The sequence below is a fragment of the Peromyscus leucopus genome, chromosome 1 (assembly GCF_004664715.2).
Source record: "Peromyscus leucopus breed LL Stock chromosome 1, UCI_PerLeu_2.1, whole genome shotgun sequence".
In the NCBI taxonomy this organism is placed as follows: domain Eukaryota; kingdom Metazoa; phylum Chordata; class Mammalia; order Rodentia; family Cricetidae; genus Peromyscus; species Peromyscus leucopus.
Window position 1 is genome coordinate 53,996,590 of NC_051063.1, and position 15,456 is coordinate 54,012,045.

Consider the following 15,456-nt stretch of genomic DNA (forward strand, 5'->3'; position numbering starts at 1 on the left):
TGAGGTTGTGTCTTCCCTTCATCTCTCCTCAAAGCAGCACTTTCTCTCCCTGTTCTCTCTTGGCCTACCCCCAGTAGTCTCAGCCAGTTCTATACAGCTGCTCCAGCTCCTAATTTTTTACTTTTTGTTTGGAGGGGTGTGGTTTTGAGACAAGGTTTTTCTGTGTAACCCTAGTGGTCCTGGAACTAGCTCTATAGACCAGGCTGGTCTCAAACTCAGAGATCTGCCTGCCTCTGACTTCCTAGTGTGTAGCTTCTAAATTAATCATTCAGGGACCAAGGCAGAGAGGGGCCCTTCCAAAGTTAGCAGCAAGGTGTCTGGGCTGGAGCAGCAGCCACACCTCCTCCCACTGGCCTGGGTGTCCTGAGGTCTTAGGTATCACCCGCTTTGCCTTATCTTCCTTAGCTCAGGTCTCCAGCCCTGGTGTCAGTTCTCATTTTTTGCCAATTTGTCTCTTCAAGGAAGAAGAGTGGGGGTGGGATGACCCGAAGACTGCCACTGCCAGGGCCTGGGGCTTCTGGCAGAGAACAAAAGACAAAACCCAAAAAAGCCTCTTTATTCAGTGGTGAGGCATTTACCCAGTGTGCACTGCACTCTTTGATCCCTCACACCATTCCCCACTACAGAGAAAAGCCAACAAGACAAAACCTTTGCTTCCTTAGGCTATGTAGTCTCTTGTGTGGAGATGGAGAAGAAATAAGGAGTGAACATTTTTGTATGATAGAGACTGTGAGTGATCACAAAGGAAAAAGTGGGGCTGGGGAGATGGCTCAGAGGTTAAGAGCACTGGCTGCTCTTGCAGAGGACCCAGGTTCAGTTCCCAGCACCCACACGGCAGGTCATAACCATCATTTACTGCAGTTCCAGGGGATCAACACCCATTTCTGGTTTTGCAGGCACCAGACTTGCCTGTGATTTACATACATATATGCAGGCAAAGCACACAAATAAGAAGGAAAAGTGAAACTGTCAAGAGCAAGAGGTTCGGGGTTGGGTTTGGAGGAAGTCCATCCCACCAAGCAGGCGAACTTCTAACCCATGGCCTACCAAGGTATGAGTGTGGCCCAGAGTCATAAACGTTGATTACACTTTTTACGTTAGTGTCAAAGGTTAGCCATGCCTGGCAGTTCTGGGGAAGCTTTCGGGTATCTGAATGGGAACATGACTGGTCCTTGTGTGGCAGGAGTAAGAAATGAAGGTTATTCGGCAGGGGGTGGGCAGATCACAGAGGATACAAAGCTTGATAGACTGCAGGGGCCATGTTCCTCGGCCCTCGGGACTGCTCTTCAGCAGCTGTAAGCCAGTGGTTCCACGAGATCCCTCAGGTGGGCTGAATGCTAGGATGAGTCACAGCATTGTTTTATTAACAAAAGGGTAGACAACCAGGGAAAAGAAGAGGTGCATGGGCAGAGCCTGAGAGGGTGGGAAGGTTTTCTGTATTTTCTCTGAGGATTACCTCCTAGCCACAAATGGTAACAAGGAAGCAGGAAACTCACTTGAGCCTTTGGTGACCAGAGTTTTGGATTGTCTCAGAGTTTCATTGGAGCCAAGAATGACCTTGAACTCCTGGTCCTCCCACCTCTACCTGGTAAAATTGCCGGCAGGCTCCACCTGGACTTGTTTCTGCTCTTTTGAGGCAGTATCTAGCAATGTAGTCCAGACTGTCTTCAAACTGTAGTAGTTCTGCCTTGGTCTTCTGAGTGCTGGTATTACAACATGTATCCCCATGCCCGGTTTCCTGTTTCCCTGGAGCAGAATCACAGATTGACTTCAGTCTCCCAGCCCCTCCCAAGGCTCTGGACAAGTACTTTTTCCCATATGTTAAACTTTGGCAGCCTGGCTGATATCCCCAAAGACAACACCCAGGACAGGACATTCCAGAGGCCTAGACATTGCTTACCTTGAAGCTGAGGACAAAGGCCAGGCTTGAGAACAAGAGTCATTTGGAACTGTACGTAGGGTCAGAGGGAGTGGAATAGGAGTTGGAGAGCCTGGAGCAGAGCGACTTCTGACTGGTTTTAACAGGCTTGATGTTGTATGGTTAGTTGGGGAGCAGGGAGGTTGGGGAGCTGGTTTGGGACTGTAACCAAGGATATATGATGGAGGGGGTAGTCAAAAGTGGTTGCATCTTGTATTGATTTTACAGGTCAGTCCACAGATTTAGTCTTAGTCTCTTTTTGTCAACCAGTGATTTTTAGGTGGCCCCATCGGCCTTGGTGTTAACTTTGGCCTTCAAAACCTTAGGAACAAGAACACAGTACATACTTGACTCTCCTAGCCTGGGGGAAAAGAACATGCTGGACACTGCAGGCATCCTTTACAGCAGCCTGGAACCTGGGGTGGCCTGGGCCTCTGAGGGTGCCCTGGTGTAGAGGACAGATCCAAGAGATTAAAAGAACTAATTAAGACCCAGCCCTTGTCTCTTCATCTTGCTCAGTGACAGCCTGAGGCCTTTGAGAGAAGGAGTCCACACTGACTCCTGCTCTTAACACATACCAACCTTCTGATTCTTCTGAGCTCCCCACCCCTTCCCTCTGCCCTCTTTCCCAGGGTCCTCCAGGCCTTCCATTCCCCTTTCCCCTCTTTGTTGACTAGCTGTTTTATTCTGAGATAAGGTCTCACTCTGTAGCTCCGGCTGGCTGACCTGGAACTCACAGAGATCCTCCTGCCTCTATCTCCCAAGTGGAACCACCAAGCCCAGCCCTCATGGGCTCTCTTTTGACTCAATTTTTACTGTGAAGTATTATGGTATGTGCTACGACAGTGTACTGGCTGGTTTTGTGTGTCGACTTCACACAAGCTGGAGTCATCAGAGAGGAAGGAACCTCAGTTGAAGAAATGCCTCCATGAGATCCAGTTGTAAGACATTTTCTCAATTAGTGATCAATTGGGAAGGACCCAGCCCATGGTGGGTGGTGCCATCCCTGGGCTGGTGGTCCTGAGTTCTATGAGCAAGCAGATTGAGCAAGCCATGGGAAACAAGCCAGTAAGCAGCACCCCTCCATGGCCTCTGCATCAGCTCCTGCCTCTGGGATCCTACCCTGTTTGAGTTCCTGTTCTGACTCCTTTAATATGAACAACAATATGGAAGTGTAAGCCAAATAAACCCTTTCCTTCCCAATTTGCTTTTTGGTCATGGTGTTTGGTTGCAGCAATAGAAACCACAAACTAAGACAGTTTACTGTGGATTTTCTGCTTATTTTAAATTTTTCTAAATGTGTGTACTTTATGGGCTGAAGATGGCTCAGCAAGTAAGAGCACTCTCTGTTCCTGAAGAGGATTGGGGTTTAGCATCCAAATGGTGGCTTCCCCGTAGTTCCAGGTCCAGGCGATCCAGTGCTCTCTTCTGACCTCTACAGGCACCAGGCACACATGCAGTGCATAATACATACATGTAGGTAGAACTCATACATATAACAAAAATAAATCTTAAAAGTTTGTGTTCTGCCGGGCGGTGGGCACGCCTTAATCCAGCACTCGGGAGGCAGAGCAGGTGGATCTCTGTGAGTTCGAGGCAGCCTGGTCTACAGAGTGAGTTCAGGACAGCACAAAACACAAGAAAAAAAAAAAAAAAAAAAAAAAAAAAAAAAAAAAAAGTTGTGTTCTTTGGGATTGGTGAGATCGCTCATCAGTTAAGGGCTAGCTACTATTCTAGAGGAGGATCCAGGTTGGATTCCAGCACCCACATGGCAGCTCACAATCATCTGTAACTCTAGTTCCAGGAGATCCAAGGCCTCTTTTGGCTTTCATGTGTACCAGCACATATGTGGTGCATCGATACACATACAACCAAAAACAACATACACATAAAAAAAAAAATAAAAGCTTAATAACAGATACTAAACAAAACAAAATGAGACCTAGTTTTGCTCCTTACAGCTACCATGCAGGGAAGCCTCAGAAACTGAGTTTGTCTGGCAGGGTCCGGTAACATTCTGCCTCCAGACCTCTGTGTTGTGGGAAAACAAGTGGAAACGCAATCCCTTGAAATCTGCAGGCTCTGGACCCTGACATAGGCAATCATCTTGAAAGCTAAGCAGGGTCTGGCTTGGTTACTGTTGCCTGAGAGACCACTTGGGAATACCAAGGACTGTAAATACTCTTAAGTGTCGAAAATGAAAAAAGACCTGTGTGTGATGGCTCATGCCTTTAATGCCAGCATTCCAGAGGCAGGGGCAGGTGGATCTACGTAGGTCAGAGGACAACTTTCAAGAGTCAGTTCTTTCCACCATGTGGGTTTCAGGGATTAAACGCAGGTCATCAGGATGGGTAGCAAGCACCTTTGCCTAAGATTAAGAATAAATTACCTTGTAGGGCCTTATGTATCAGACAAATGCTCTACCACTGGGCTACATCCTCAGTCTTTGGATAGAAAATCTTAGGACTTTTATGACTGCCCAAGTGGGGTTGATCAGGCGTAAGGGGAGCTGGGCAGGCTGGACCATCAAGTTGATGAGGGGAGGCAAGAGAATGAGAGGAAGGAGGGTGATTAGTGCCTTTGTGTATCAGGTTCTCTAGGACCTGCAGGTGGAGATTTCCATCAGGGGAGAGTCTACAGCTCAGTATAGGGCAAGATCTAGGAACACCTGGGGTGGAAGTGGGGACACGGCACTATTGTGAGGGAAGTATTGCTGAGTGACGAGAAAGGAAGAGAGGGAGGTTGGAGCTAAGGGCTGACCATACTTATAGGATGGACAGTGGAAGGGGCCTTGATGGAGGAAGCACAGAAGCAAACTGAGCCCCAGATGTGGAGATAAGGAGGCAAGAAGGCACCAGGTCAGTGTCAGAGCAGGTGGACTTCAGGTGGGCGTGAGGGTATCACTGGTGGGCCCTAGGACATCTTCTCTGGAGCATCCAGGGGAGGGTGGAAAAGTGGAGTTTTCTCATTGTACATGTTTCTAGACAGTATCAGTTGGAGTACCTGGTTGTCCTAAGGACCAAAAGAACTTATTGGAAGGCTATCAGGAAATGCCAGAGGAAAGCAGGATCAGAGTCAGGAAATGGGCAGGAAGCAAGCACCAAGAAGCAGGAAGTTTGATTGTCTTTTAACTGGAACTGCCTGGGATGCTGCCACAGGGGACACACTGCCAAGATGCACGCGGCTGGGCACAAAAGCACAAGGCACAAAGGCATAGGCCCCCTGGGTGGGGTGTGGGTGGTGCTGGAATTCACAATGTGTTCTGCTTGAATGGCCCTGGTATGTCCTGATTCTCAGGACTAAGAGGGTTATTATGTTTTAAGTGTTCCTTTTTAAAATAGGGGTTGGAGAGATGACTCAGCCATGAAACAAGCCAGGCATCTTGCACATGCCTGTAACTCCAGCTTCAAGGAGAGGGCAGCAATTACTGGGGCTTGCTGGCAAGAAAGCATGACCCTCAGGTTCGGGAGAGACACTGCTTCAAAGGAATAGTTGGAGAGTGATAGAGGAGGGTACCCAAAGCCCTCTTTCAGCCTGCATACACAAGCACGCCCCTAACCCCACAGATTCACAGATACGTGATTTCTTTCTTTCTTTCTTTCTTTCTTTCTTTCTTTCTTTCTTTCTTTCTTTCTTTCTTTCTTTCTTTCTTTCTTTCTTTCTTTCTTTCTTTCTTTCTTTCTTCTCTTCTCTTCTTTCTTTCTTCCTTTCCTTCTTCCTTCTTTCCTTCCTTCCTCCTTCCCTCCCTTCCTTCCTCCTCCTCTCTCTCTCCTCTCTCTCCTCTCCTCTCTCTCTCTCTCTCTCTCTCTTCTCTCTTTTGTGACAGGGTTTCTCTGTGTAACATTCCTGGCTGGCCTCGAACTTTCTGAGATCTGCTTGCCTCTGCCTCCCAAGTGCTGGGATTAGGCATGCGCCCCCCAGCCCAGCTGTAAATATTTTTAAAAATTAAATCAGGGCTAGTGAGCTGGCTCAGTAGGTCAAGGTGCCTGCTGCTGAGCCTGGTGACCCTCAGAATGGAAGGAAAGAATGGTCTCCTGCAAGTTGTCCTTTGACCTCCATGCATACACCTTTGCGTGTGCACTGTATTCCCCCACAAGTAAATATAAAAAGAAGAAAAAAAAAAAAACCCAAAACAAAAACAACTTTTTTGGTTTTTTCCTGACAGGGTTTCTCTGTGTAACTGCTCTGGATGTCCTGGAACTTGTTTTGTAGACTAGGCTGGCCTTGAACTCACAGATCCACTTGCTTTTGCCTCCTAAGTGCTGGGATTAAAGGTATGCACCACCATTGCCAATCCAAGCCAGCTGTGCAGCAAATACTCTTACACGCTAAGCCATTTTTCTATGCCCTTGTTTTTCCCAGACAAATCTCATGTGGCTCAGGATGGCTGACTTCAGATTTGCTGTATAGTCCAGGCTGGATTTGGATTTTTTCTTTTTCTTTCGGTATGTGTGTTGGTATAGGGCAGATGTTGGTTCTGTCCTTCCACCAGCGAGTCCTGGGGATTGAACTCAACTCAGGTCATCAGATTTGGCAGCAAGCACTTGACCTGACAAGCCATCTTGATCACCCGCGCCCCAACCAAAAACAAAACGAAACAAAACAAAAACATTTATGTAGGGACTGGAGACATGGCTCAGCAGTTAAAAGCACTTGTTGCTTTTGCAGGGGACCTGGGTTCGGTTCTCAGCACCTAAATGGTGGCTCACAACTATCTGACTCCAGTTCCACAGGATCCAACTCCTGTTGCCTCTGTTGGCATCAGATGTGCTGGGCTTGCTTAGCTCCCCTTCCCCCCTTCCCTCTCTTCCTTCCCTCCTAATCCCCTCTGAGGTCAGTCTTTCAGACCTTGATTCTTCCTTTCCCTCTTCCTCCCTCCTTCTCGTCCTCCTCTCCTTCCTAGCTCTGAGGATCAAAACTAGGGCCAGTTGGTGCTGGACAAGTGCTCTGCCTCTAAACTGCCCACAGCCCTGACCTGCCTTTGTTTATCTGGCTGTGCCTTGAAAACTTCAGGTCCCTTTCACTGTCGATAACAAACCAAAACAACAAACCCCAACAAAAATCTCATGGCCCCCTCCCCTCCAAGAAAATTCCCCAAATAACTAAACCTGTCAATGTATAACCTTTGTACTTGGGAGACTGGGACAGAGGACTGCCACAAGTTCCAGTCCAGTCTGGGTTACACAGTGAGACGCTGTCTTAGAAAACCAAAACCCCAAACTGAAATGGAACCAAACAAAACACCTTAGCCTAAGTAGGAAGGCATGCTCCCTTGTTCTGTAGCAGAAATAAAAGCAGGTTCTTTTCTGCAGCATATAGCATCCTCTGTGGACGTTGTTTCTAACAGGAGTCTTGTCAGGCAGCTAGATTAAGAGCTGTGCCTTGTCCCGGGAAAGTAACCTTTAACTTAAAAATCTTGTGATGCTGAATGCCTGTCTTATTTAATAATGTGTTGCCTTGGCAACACTATTTAAATTCTCATCTCTGTTTTCTAGAAGGTATAAATACCTGTGAATTTTCTTTGTTAAGCCGGAGGAGGAACATTGGTACATCCCTCCTTTCCCAAGTGCATGAAGTAAGATAAACTCAAGGTCTGAAAGATCTTCCCTCCCTCCCTCTTTCCCTCCTTCCTTCCCTTCCTCCCTCTCTTTTTCTTTTTTGGTGTTTTGAGTCAGAGCCTTACGAAGTATCCGTAGCTGCCCTCAAACTCACAGAGATCCACCTGCCTCTGCCTCCCAAGTTCTGGGATTAAAGGCGTGTGCTACCATGCCTGGCTTCTGGAAACTTCTTAACCAAATAAGAAGTTTGAAAATCTGATGTTTTTCTTCTTGCTGTTCATTTGTTTGGACATGGGATTGTCCTAGACTGTTCAGTGTGTTATCCAGTGTTACATAACTTTTCCGGGGAGGCGATTTTTATCCCCCTTAGCTTGAGCAGCAACAACAGACTAAAGAAATGGTCTCTACCCAAGGTTAGCTTGCTTTGTGAGCAGGGAGCCCACTGGTCCTCTGGAACCCAGGTCCTCTGAAAGGACCACCCAGTGCTCTTAGCCACCAACTGTCTCTACAGCCCTGGTGGCGCAGCATTTTGCCAGGTGACTATTCTGCACTGGGTAGCAAGAGGAGGAAACTGGAGGTCCTGGTGGTTAGGTACTCTGCCCGTGGACCACCCTGACTAAAAGCCCTGGACTGCAGGGAGTGTCTCAGTATTCCCAGCTAGCTCTCTGGGGAACCATCCTAAAGGACTGTGCCAAATGTGCCAACACCTTGACTTTAGACTTCTGACCTCCAGAACCGTGGACAATCAGCCCATTATTCTGAGTCACCCAGTATGTGGCACTTAAAGAAGTCACCTATGAACCCCATCTCATGTCACTTTCTCAGCAATTCCTTATCAAAGGGCTTTTCAGACTTCTGGTACCGTATTCACCATTAAAAAGTGTACATTATGACCTGGCAGATGTGCATAGGTGTGTGTTTTCTCTTTGTAAGTTCAAAAGGAGGTGCGGCAGGTAAAGGTGAAAGTGCTTGCCACTCAGCTCAGTAATACGAATTTGATCCCCAGGAGGAGAGAACTGATTCCCCAAGATTGTCTTCTGATGTCTGCACATGCTCAGTGGCACCCATGTACACGCAGCATGACACACACATACTAAATAAATACAATAAAAAACCCTCAAACAAAAGCTTCAAAGAGTACTCTTTACTCCCATATGTGACACTGTCCAAATACATCTTAAACTACTGCATTTAGAAAATTCTGGAGTCTCAAGGGCAGGTCAGTGGCAAAGTGCTTGCCTAGCATGCACAAGATCATGGACTAGAGAGATGGCTCAGTGGTGCAAAGCACTGGCTGCTCTTCCAGAGGACCTGGGTTTGATTCGAAGCATCCACACGGTGGCTCACAACTGTCTGTAACTCCAGTTCCAGGGGATTCAATGCCCTCTTCCGGCCTCTGTGGACACCAGGCACATGCACATACATGCAGACAAAACACCCAGTCAAATAGAGTAATTTAAAAACATTGCTGGTCGTGGCTTACAAATGGGCTACAATCCACCTTTTGAAGTTTGTCTTAAGACTGAACCTCTCAAGGGTCGAGCCCTGTCATTACTTCTTCGGCTGTAACAGCTCTTTCCCGGGAAGGAAGTGAAAGCTCAGAGACATGCAGAAGGTCATCCAACTCAGAAGAGGAGTCAGTGTTGAGACAAAACCTTGGTTAGCTTCTACATTCCTGGCATGATTCTGCCATGACAAATCTGGTTCCAAGAAAGCACCACTCTGTGGGCTGGAGAGATGGCTCAGTAGTTAAGAGTACTTGCTATGCAATTATGAAGACCAGATTTCAGACCCCAGCACTCAGGTAATAAACCAGGTGTTCCACAAATGCCTGTAATTCCAGCCCCGAGGGACCTGACATCCTCTTCTGGCCCCTGTGAACACACACACACACACACACACACACACACACACACACACACACACACACTGGGACATACATGTTTACAGGCACAGACAAAGACACACACACACACACACACACACAGGGACATACATGTTTACAGGCACAGACAAAGAAACACACACACACACACACACACACACACACACACACACATTAAATAAATCTTAAAAAAAGAAAGCATCATCTTATCCAAGGGTGACGCCTATGCACCAGAAAGTGGGGCCTGGTTGGAGCAAGTATTCATTGGGTGTCTTTGAAGGATGTGCCTTGTGTGGTCCTTTCTTAGTGAGCATCTTTGCCTATCATGCCCTCTCTGCCAAACAGTCTGCCTCACTAGAGGCACAGCAGTGTGCAGCCAAGTGACGTGGGCTGAAGCCACTGGCACTGTCCTCCATCTTGTAAATTGTTTCTTGCAGTGACAACCAAGGTATCAGGTCACCAGGCTCCTTCAAGGCTGAGGTCGTCTGCTGTGGGTGCGGTGGAATGGTACTAGGGGTGAGGTCAGTGTAGAGAGCTACAGAAAGACAAGAGCCATGCTCTCTAGGACCCACACACACAAACCTACTTGGGGACAGATTTTCAGGGAGGATCAGAGAGGAGGAGGAGGGATGAATGTGTGTGTGTGTGTGTGTGTGAATGTGTGTGTCTTAGTTACTTTCCCTATTGCTGTGAAGAAACACCATGACTAAAGGTACTTATAAGAGGACATGTTTATTGTGGGTCATGGTTTCAGGGGGTTGGAGTCCATGGCTATCATGGCGGGGAGCATGGCAGCAGGCAGGCAGGCATGGCTCTGGAGCAGGCCTGAGAGCTTACATCCTAATCTACAGGCACTAGGTAGGGAGAGATAATTGGGAATGGCATGGGCTTCTGAAACCTCAAAGCCCACCCCCAGTGATACACCTCCTCCAGCAAGGCCACACCTCCTAATCCTTCTGAAACAGTTCCACCAAATATGGACCAAGCATTCAAATATATGAGCCTGTGGGGTGGGGTGGGGGGCATCCTCATTTAAACCATCACCATGTGTATGTATTCATGTGTGCACATGTACCTGGAGGGCAAAGGTTGACATGGAATATCATCTCCCTTTATCACTCTCCACCTTATTTTAATTTAATTTTTTTGAAGACAGGGTCTTACTGCGTAGCCCTGGCTGTCCTGGATCTCACTCTGTAGATCAGGGTGGCCTCAAACTCACAGAGATCAGCCTGCATCTGCCTGAGTGCTGGGGTTAAAGGCAGCCACCATCATGCTGGGCTTCTGCCCTATTTATTGTGACAGCGTCTCTCACTGAAGCCAGCCAGACTGGCTGATTAGAAAGTTCTCCCATCCCCAGGACCTCTGCCCTCCAGCACTGGGGTTACAGGTGTGCCAGGCTTTTTTGCAGGTGCTAGGAATCCAAACTGCGAACCTTACAGTTGTATAGTAAGCACTTTGTCCACTGAACCATCTCCCCAACCCTCTCGTTTTCCCTTAATTGCCATTTTCCTGTTCATCCCGAACATCACCTTCCTTCCCTGCCAGGCCCTTTCTCCCAGCCATCCCCTCAGTGTCTCCCAGGGATCCTGCATTCCACTTCCTCTCCCTCCTCCAGGCTGGCTGAAACCTGTTGTCTCCTGAGGGTCCCTGAGGCCCAATGTGTGAGTAAGTGAGGCTTTTTCTTTCTGGATTCTGAAGGAAGCATAGGCGAACTTGAAGCAAAGCAGGGTAAGAGTCCAAGCAGAGGAACTGGAAAGGGGAAAGACATGACGGAGTGAGTCTCGAGCCTGTTCAAAGACCAGGAGAATTCCAGAAGCTGTAGGAGGGCTCATTCACCCAAGGAGCTGAATATGAAGGCCTTTGGCTGAGGGGATTGCTTTGGCTTTTGGAGATAAGGTCTCATTTTGCATCCCGGGTTAGTCTGGAACTCCTAGCCCAAGTTGGCCTCAAACTTGAGATCCTCCTGCCTCAGCTTCCCAGCTTGAGATTACATGTACCTACCTAGCTTTGGGTTTGCTTTTTTTTTTTTTTAGACAGAGTCTTATATATGGCTCAAGTTGGCCTATAAACTCATGGTCCTCCTACTTCTACATATTGAATGCTGGGATTATCCTAGGAAAGCCCAAGCATGCGCATGTATATATGTGGTGTGCGTGCGTGCGTGCGTGCGTGCGTGCGTGTGTGTGTGTGTGTGTGTGTGTGTGTGTGTGTTTTAAAAAGGTGCATTTACTTTTTATTTGATTTGGATGAGTTTTGTCAGCATATGTGCATATGTATGTGTGTGCCCTCTTTGTGCCTGGTGCCCATGGAGGTCAGAAGAAGGAATCAGACCCCCTGGAGCTGCTGTTATGGATGGTTGTGAGCCACCATGCAGGTGCTTGGAATTGAACCTGGGTCCCCTGCAAGAGCAAGAAATGCTTTTAACCACCAAACCATCCCTTCAGCCCCTGGTTTTTAAAAGGCCTAGAACTGAGGGCTGAGGCTATAGAGACAACTCAGAGGCTTATAGCACTGGCTGCCCTTGCAGAGGACCCAGGTTCAGTTCCCAGCACCCACATAGTGGCTAGCAACCACTCATAACTCCAGTTCCAGGGGAATCCCATAGCTCTCTTCTGACTTCCATGGGCACCAGGCCCAAAGATGATATACACATACGTATGTATACATGCAGGCAAATATTCATACACATAAAATAAATAAATAAATCTTAAAAAATAAAGGCTGAGAACTATAAAAGCAATAGTATTTTGTGACACATGAAAATTATGTTATATTCAAATAAAGTTTTATTACTATACAGCCATTCTTATTTGCTCTAGCATATTATTTATGGCTACCTTCAACTGCAGTGAGAGAGACCATGTAATACACTAGTGCTGACATGTATCCTTCATTTTGTCTCTTGGCTTGTAGAGTCAAAAAATGTCTGCTCTCAGCCTTTTACAGAATGAGTTTGATACTTCTGAATTGAGGGATTGTTTTAGCACTTTATGCAAGAGTCCTGCAGTGTGATGGAGAAAACAGGATTCATTTGAGAGCTGTTTAGAGGTAGACTGGGTACAGGGAGTACAAAGGAGTCTAGGCTGACTTCCAATTCTCTGGCTTGAGCAACCGTGTGAATGGTGGTTCCAGGAAGGCAGAAATACCAAATACCAGGGCCAGGAGGACAAGGGCTGGGAGGGGAAACGGAGAGCTGGACCTTTTTAATGGAATAGTCAGACTGTTGGGCTTCCCTGGTTTGTCACGAAAGCAAAGGCCTCAGAAGCAATACCATCTAGTTCTTTAAAGCCCAAGGCTGGCAAGGGCACCCGTGTTGAAAGAGCACTCTTGCTCTGAAGGTGAGCAGGTTCCAAATGCAATTTCAGTTGGGAGTCAGTTCTGAGCCCTGTGAATCCTGAGCTAGGCTGAGAATGAAACCAAGGACTCTACAGGCCTTGGGAGACTCTGCAAGGATAGGTCACTCTAAAGGAAGAATATGAGGGCTTCAGGCTAAGGGGCTTGCTTTCATTTGTTTGTTTTTGAGACTTGGATGGAGCTATTCCCAAATGTCAAGACACCTTGCATCCGTGGCCTCACTGATGGTATAATAGAAAGGGAAGGGCCTGGTTCTGAATGTTTATAGGGCCTTGTGAGCCTTCTGTGGCTTTGGATTCTCCTGAAGTTTGGGGGTAGTTGCTGGGGTGACCAAGATCACGTACTGTATCATTTTATGTTGTGGTATGTTGTCTGGGGAACCTGGTCCAAGGCAAGTATCAGCTTTCTTGGGAAGTCTATTTCCTGCGTTACCAGCAGGTGGCGCGAAAGTGACGTGGTGGAAATGGAGATGGGGTGGGGCTTTGAGTGTAGGAGGGATTCTAATTTGTTCCTCTTTAGGAAGGCTCCAGTCTAGTGGTACTGGTGGAAGAGGTGGTATTTACAAAGCGACCTTATTCTCTCCTTACGAAAAGGTCTTTGTTCCTGGGGTGAAGAGACTCCCTCAGGGCAGGAGTGGGTGCAGTGTTTGGGATGGATGGATGCCCATGCAATCGCTCTCTCCATTCTGGCTCATATGTTCCTTGGTTTGCAGAGCTCTTTCTTCAGAGGCTTGCAGGACCCAGATTCCACCTGGAGTTTACACCCCTTCCTGCCCAGCTGCTCCTGGACACTCTTCAAACCCAGTCATGTTAGGATGTGAGATTTCTTCTTCCTGGCCTGTGGGATAGGACTCTAGACTCTGCAAAGCCAGGAGAGTACCGGCTAAGCCCTGGCTCAGACACTGGACCTAGTCTGGCCTTTAACTGTGTCAACCTCTTCTGTGGTGTCACTGAAGGTGCAGATACTAAGTGCTTTTTACCAGTTTGCCTCATCCCTCGGACACTGCAAGGGAGCTCGTTCCCCTTTTAGAGATGGAGACACTGGAGACAGGAGGCGTGCCTAAGGTTATTTGGTGGGGCCATGGAAGGACCACGGTGAGGTCCCCAGGACAGGGAACAAGTGTCAAGTGTGAGATGCTACTTCTATTTCTGATCCTGATGCTGGTCTCACTCCCTCCTTCCTTGTCTTCAGTATAGGCAAGTTCCTCTGACCCCAAAGCTTCCAATGCTGTTCGGCTTCCTCGGTCCCTCCATCTCCATGCCTTTGACACAGGCAGGACATTCATCCCTAAAGGGGACTTAGGGCTACGAGGGAGCATTGGTAAGCCAGCAGCCATCAGGGGGTCTCAGCTGAGGCTGCTGTGCTGGTGGTACAGGGGTGTAGGAGGGTCATTCCCACACTGCTGTATCTCCTGTGGCTTCTGGCCAGCTTCTCCTTGTCTACCTCTTTAGTGGGCTATCCTTGCCCATGGTGTTGGAAGATTCCATGTTTCTGCTCTGTCTGCTCCCCAACTAGGTATTGCCAGAAAAGGATGGCTGGGGCCCAGAGGATGAAGGAAACCAGCCACGCCAGATGTCTTCTTCCTCTTTTACCTCTCCATGTTAACCCTGTCCAAAGTTGTAGGCTCAGTTGAAGAGGATGACCTTCCCAGATAGAGGAGGACCCTTTTTGGGTTCAGGGTATTCCAGGAGATGCACTCCCCAGCTAGACCCTCCAAGCTAGCTTTTTCTTTTCTTTTCTTTTCTTTTTTTTTTTTAATCCCACCTAGGACCTCAGCCCTCTAGGATAGTTTTCTCTCTCTCTCTCTCTCTCTCTCTCTCTCTCTCTCTCTCTCTCTCTCTCTCTCAAACTTTAGCCTGTACTAGAATCACCTTGAGGCTGTTGGTTATGGACAGCTGGTTTCCATCCTCAGAATTCCCATTTTAGTAAATCCGTGGTGACCCCAGGAATTTACCTATATAAGTTCCCAGGTGATAGCGGTGCTCCAGGTCTGGGTCACTGTTAGCTCAGCAGGCCTTGTTTGGCTCCTGGGAATCATGGCTAACCACTGGACTATCCAACCTAGAAGAAAATCTTTGCTCATCTGTGTACCCTGGACCACACCAGATGATCTAAAATAAAAAATACGATTTGTGGTGGAGGTCTTGGATCACATTCTGTCAGTTAAACATCTAGAGGGCGGCTGGGCTCTCACTGACCCCGTCAGCCCTGTGGACAGTCAGCCACGTCCCTATGCTTAGCCTCTAGTGAAAACACCAGACACCAAGGTTCTGGTTGGCGGTATATTCTGTAGGCTGTCCTACATCACTGCTGGAGAATTAAGTATTTTGTGACTCCCCGGAAAGGGAATTGGCATCTTATGCCTGGTTACTCTGGGGCTCTGCTCTGGTTTCTTTCTTCTGTTGCCATTTTCCTCCGAGTTCTTTCATTACGACAGTGACTCCAGAGGCTTTGTAGAGTTCTATATGTTTTCCCAGCAAATCACTGACACTCAGGTTGGTCCTGGGTCGCCTAGCCACGACTACATTTTGATATCACTGGTCAGGGCTGTGAGGTTAATCTCTTTAGGTTCATTTTCATTAGACTTTGGGAACCACCATTACCAATACAATGTTCTACACTGTGGCCTGAGGGTTGTCCTGATGGACCTCTTTGGTCTAGAGTGCCCTAGGTCTGTCGTCTCCACAGTCTAGGGGTCAGGAGGTTGCAGACTACCTGGAAGCCTGGGTGTTGCTTTG